Source organism: Gymnodraco acuticeps, unplaced genomic scaffold (assembly GCF_902827175.1).
Source record: "Gymnodraco acuticeps unplaced genomic scaffold, fGymAcu1.1, whole genome shotgun sequence".
NCBI classification, from domain to species: Eukaryota; Metazoa; Chordata; class Actinopteri; order Perciformes; family Bathydraconidae; genus Gymnodraco; species Gymnodraco acuticeps.
In genome coordinates this window covers 692,105-698,126 of record NW_022989750.1, presented here as the reverse complement: position 1 = coordinate 698,126, position 6,022 = coordinate 692,105, and the positions used below count along the sequence as shown (strand labels likewise).

The 6,022-nt window shown below is 39.2% G+C and overlaps 1 protein-coding gene across 3 annotated transcripts in view; it reads left to right on the top strand.

Annotated features, from left to right (window-relative positions):
• The first annotated feature begins 430 nt into the window (after nt 1-430).
• The window catches only part of rabgap1l (RAB GTPase activating protein 1-like), a 124,112-nt gene continuing 118,520 nt past the window's right edge, over nt 431-6,022 (top strand). For all 3 annotated transcript variants that reach the window (XM_034204195.1, XM_034204272.1, XM_034204111.1), the window contains exon 1: nt 431-556. The gene's annotated coding sequence lies outside the window, so the exon portion shown is untranslated. The remainder of the gene's footprint in view (nt 557-6,022) is intronic.

The following is a 6,022-nucleotide window of genomic DNA, read 5'->3' as shown; positions in this document are numbered from 1 at the left end:
ACCCTTACCATAACTAACCATGAGCTCTGGAGACGGCATGCAAACAACCACCATCAGATGCTAAAACTATTTATCAGAGCAAAACATTCACTTATCCTATGTTTTTTTTCAAAAGGAATCCTTCATTGTAAAGTGTAAGCCTTGATACTGTGGCTCTCATGCAACTGTCAGATCCGATTTGAATAAGAGACAGATGTGAATCAACAGCCAATGCATAGCCTACTTTAGCTCTTCTGTGTAAAATACAAGCCTAAATAGATGTCTCACTGTATTTAATATGAATTGTTCCAATGTAATTATACAACAAGAAATGTGAATGTGAATTTGTATACAACTATATAGCAAATGGGAAATGTTAAAGTCCAAAATAGAAATATTGCCCTGTAAAAATATGTAAGGTTGGGGCCAGACTCACAGCGCATGCGTGAATCACATTCCAAACCGGAAGGCGTGTCACTGAACTCCCGAGTGATTCATCTTGTTTAACATATACGATCTTCGCTGCAACTCTTCTGACAGCTACTACCAGCAACCAACTCCTCTACGCTCCTAACAAGTACGTTGACAGCTATTTTCTCAACACCTGTGTTCGTTCTACTCTCCCGTTAGCCTTCAGTGAGATGAGAAATGTTGTTTTCCTTCTTCTTTCTCTTCATTTTTCCTCCGGAGCCGGGCGGGGTGTTGCTGAGTGAGCTCGCTCCTCCAGATAGAGGTCCGACTGTTTTGGACTTCGAGCTAGTTAGCATTAGCCAAACTTAGCTTTAGCTCGCAGCCTGGTACACATTGGTACTTCCTGTTTAGCCTGCATTCACCTGGGCTGGCAGATAGCCCCGCGTTTACAGGTCGGCTCGTGACTAACCAATGCTGTTGCTGTCATTACGTTATTGGATAAAGACTGCTGTAACTGAACTGATAAGTTAGCTTTCCGCTAGCTGAATTGCTTTGCTTGTCTACTGCATGCCTGTGTTTGTAGTTTGTATCAGCTAGCTGTTGTGATTTCAACCTGTCCGCTTGACGAGTATTCTGTACAGTTCATTAAACTGCTAGATGTCCTTTCGAAATAGAAAAGCTGCCATATAAAACTAGCTTACTGCTAATGTTGTGAGGGGATGTGATGTGCTCCATCCAGGCCTGCAGACACAAATGATAGCAGCAATAACAGTTTACTGCAGTAATTAGTGAAAACATCTACACGAACACAGATAAAGTCTATATTTCATTAGGTCTCTGAACATCTTTTTTTTTTTAACAAACTTTATGAATTTATAAATCAGGTAACTGTTTTTGGAAATTAGGAATGTACATAGAATATGGTTCAATTAAGAAATAATTAGAAAAATACCCCACCGTTTTTAAACCGTTTACGGCTCAAGGTGTGTAGTAGGAACTAGCCATACCTCAGTCACTGCAACTGATGTCATGTTGCCATAGCGTTTGTTCCCTGTTTGATCATAAGCTTCAGGATGTGTCTTTGGATTACATCATTGTCTGTGTCATTGATGTTCAACTAAAGGAGAGACTTGAGAGTTAACATTTCATAACCCATAACTAAAGCAGGGCTGGGTGATATTAATAAAAATATAAATCTGTTTATGAAATTGAAATTGATATTTAACAGTTAGTTTGAAGTTAATTTAGCCCTATAAGAGTAGAGTTACTCATTAGAAGGGCAACATTGAGCTGGTATTAACAATATTTAGTAAGTAAAGTACCTGATATAACATTTGGTGGGCATTTGGAGACATTACCTTAGTGGGATGGATATTTTAATGAAAATGATGAAGTATTGGGACATGAAAGAACTGCTGCCGTTTAAAGTGGTAATACTGGTAATAATTAAGAGCACTAGAAAACTTTAGAGCTTCACGACAGGCAGTAGATCATTGTAGTAATATAAACAAACAGGAATACACTGGTACAAGTCAGATGAAGGCCAGGCTTTAGCATTGGCTCTAAACCAAAGTGTCCTTTTGTGGTGTGTCTTGATGGAGTGTTTTGTTGTCATAAAGTACGTATCTGAAAATGAATAGCGTGACAAAACCAGCCACAGAACTAACCAGTATATCAGGAATTAAGAAGTGTCCATTACCCATTGATAATTCACATTTTCTGAATTTCCTCGTCTATTGATAGACTTGAATACAGTGTTGTGCTGCTGCTGTTTTGTTGTGTGTAACACAAGTTTATCACAGTAGTTGAGGAGGTCGAAACCAGGTATTCATCACATTTGAATATGAAAATAACTGGAATGGCTTTAGCATCATACACAACAGGAAGTGATTCAAAGTCCGGTGTAAGATGTGAAAGCAGCTACTGTGTTGGGCGCCTAAATAAGCCTTAGTTCAGGTTTCAGATCTTGGTAGCACAAGAGAACTGTTTAACTAGGACGGACTGAGGCTACAAGATGTGTGCTGGATGCTTTTGCACAGAAGGGACTCCAGAACATGATGCATACAGGGACATTAATTGGCAACACTGACAGTAATTGTCACACCCTGATCCCAGTATGGGGTAACTTGTCCAGACATCATTGTTAAGATTGGCAGTAATAACACATTTCAGTAGGTAACGGGGTCAACAAAAATAAAATGACAAGACCAAATAATGTTTAACAAGGATACATTACAAGTTAATACTGTCATAACAAGTTATTGTAAACAGCCCAACCCTAACAATGTTATTATTATGTATACCTATTCAACAGGTCTGTTCAGTGTGCTTATGCTCTATTATCAAAGAGGCAAAGATGCAGTTTGGGCATTGTTGCACTGTGTATTTGTTGAGTAGTAGTGTAAATGTATTGCCTTTACTGTTTGTGTACGGTATGAGTTGATTTGGTGGCAAATTGATTTTTCAGCGGGGATTAATACCATGTTGTTATCCAACCTAAAATCAGACATTTTGGCCGTCATTATCTTAGAACAAAAGAAACAGCCAGCCAACAAACATTTGCCTCAAACTTCCTGTGAAGTGTCATTAATTCATTTAAAAGTGCATATGTTTATTGACACTCTCTTTTGACTCACTCAATGGCCACAAGATCCCAGTCAATAGCAATGTGTAGATATAGTGATATGAATAAATTACAACTTGTTTAGCTAAATCGACCCATAGAAAATCACTTAACTCCCTCACAGACATCACGTGTGTGTAGGGCACGGTGCCTGTGGGAGTTGTTCAGCCTGTCTGCAGAGCCGGACACTCACAGTTTCCGTCCAGCCCTGGGTTGGGTAGCAAGGCTGCCAACTGGGACTTTAGTGGATAGGCAGGCTGGTAATGACTGGGTGCAAACTGTGTTTAAAGTCCGAGTTTCTGCCAAAAAGAAAGTGACTGTTCAGCCAAACAAGGCCAGCGAAAGTGAGAGAATTTATAAACAATGTAATCTGGATAAATCTGTGTGGAATAACCACATTTAAAATGATCAACTGGCACTTTACGGATTCCATCTAAATGAGTCTGTAGTGCAGGGGTGCCCAACCAGTCGATCGCGATCGACCGGTCGATCGCGGGGAGATTCCCAGTCGATCGCGAGATGTGTCTAAAAATAGAACAACAATATTCTGTTTTATCGTTAATGTCCTATAACATAATCTTCCTGTGCCAGAATAATGCACTTGAACGCATCAAAGCTTTGTGATTGGCCGGCGTGACTGTGTCGGGGCGCGGCTGGTGGGCAGTGCACTAGTTCGCTAATGTTGTCCGTGTCAACAGGAGTGACAGTCCGCACACAAGCAAAACATATATAATTCTCACTCCGAGTGGGAGGATGATTATGTTTGTATCTATTCAAATTCAAAGTCCATCTATCTCATCTGCAATGCGAGCGTGGCTTTATCGAAGAAGGGTAATTTAGGAGCGGCATTTCAAAACAGTGCACAAACGCTGCGAGACGGAATTCCTTCCTAATTCTGCCCTACGCTCCCAAAAGGGGAGGGGCCTGAAAGGACAGCTAAATGCACAGCAGTCCATTTTCACCAGGCCCAACAACAAGAGCAAGGCTGCTACCATAGCATCTTATCGTGTCAGTCACGTTCTTGCGAAACACATGAAGTCTTTCAAAGATGGCGAAGTTGTGAAAGAAGCATTCCTGGAGGCTGCCGATGCCTAATAAAAATAACAGTAGCATTTCAACAGGTTTTTGATATGATAAAAACTCAAGTTAGATACCGTTATTAATCAGCTGTAAGTTTGAGTTTGTTTGAACTTATTCATTATAATTATTGTACAAAATGGTATAATAATGCAAACTTAAATTGATTATAATCTATCAATTCAGGTTAAGAAACTAGTGTTGCTTGCATCCTATTTTAAAGGCATTTATTTTTATACTCTACTAAAATGCAACAAAAAAAGGGTTTGATTCTATTAATTTAGTCTTTTTTATTGCACTTTGGCAGCAGATTCCTGTGTAGCTTCAGATCTGAGTTGTCTTATTAGTAAGCCTAATTTATACTTTTGTAGCAACACTATTTTTATATAATGGCAAAGAAAGGGTTCAGAGTCTTTTCTTTTGTTCCTGTGTCATATGTGGCAGCACTGTTCAATGTTTCTTGAAAACATTACCCACTGTAGTGACGTGTGAATAAACTCCAACTCTGTATCAACAACACTGTTGTGTAACTTCAGTTAAATACTTGTATGTGTGTAGATTAGAAAGAGGTAAAATAAAGGATCTGCAGTATTTTATGGAGTATTAATCGTAGAAAGGTCAGTTTTATACAAGTAGTGTGTATTTACCTGGTAGCAGGCTGTCAGTAATGGCTACGCCTCTCTATTTGGACTGGTAGATCTCGGCAGACTGGCAACTTTAAAAGTAGCTCTCGGTTCAAAAAAGGTTGGGCACCCCTGCTGTAGTGGATAAAACAGTCAAATTCAGTCTACCCTTTTTTTTTTTTTACAAAAAACCACGTTACAACATCTTCCGGTACCTGCATGGATGTTTGTTTGTGTGTGAGAGGGAGATTATGGGATGTTCTGTTATTGCATAGTCAACATTAAGTAATTGAGTTTGGCTGCTGTTCATATCATGCTTCAGATCCAGTCTGACTTTAGAAAAAGAGACATTGTGATCCAATAGAGCAAATAAATACTTTAGCTCCAAACAACAAAGTGTAGTATTCTTCTCACTGCCCGCCTTCATAAGTGAATCAGTTGAGTGTTCACTTTTCTGCTTCACGCGGCTCTGTGTAATTGAAAAAGTGTGATTGGAGCACATGACCCTGCTGCCTTCCTCATATATGTCTATTTGGGTGTGCACTGTGCACATTGGTGCATATTTACTCGAGTTAAGTGTGTATGAAGGCCTTTTGTATGTAATCATGTCACTGAGTGTGAATGAATGCCCCTTCATGCTTTTATCTCACCTTTGTGTATTTAGTTGTGTTTGCATCGTTCTTCATGGCATCATAATACACTTTGCATATAATTGAACCCTCTAGTTTATAATGTATTAGAAAATAGGAAAAAACATGACGTCAATGAACTCAAGCATAGCTGAGGAAACCCAGTGCACTACTTCAGAGCGATTACAGAAAAAGTTCTTAATTATATGTGTGTTTATTTATGCTTACTTTCTTACAGCCAGGTATCAAGCAGCGTTGCATGATGACATGTTTGTCTGTGCTGTAGTCCAACTCATGATTCAGCAGGATGTAACATGTAGAGGCACTGTGCTGATACAGATGTGCAGACAGATGTTGTCAGTGTGTGACTGTTGGTGCTGTGCTAGCAAATATAAACTCAGATGGTTAGTGATGCCTAACTCCTACCAGTATACTGGTCACCGAAAAATACATTAAGCTGAAATTAACAATTAAAAAAACAACTATTATAAAAAAGGTTCTTACAGATAATGGTTCAACAAAGGCGCTAGTGTGACAAGGCTTGTAGATATGTGAATGGTAACAGATGTATCTACTGTGAGTAGTGAAGCCAAACATATCAGTTAAAATGCTAATAACTGTACAGACAGTGGCTGCTTAGCAACAGTATGTTTAACTAAAACCAGCTGCTGGTGGCAGGA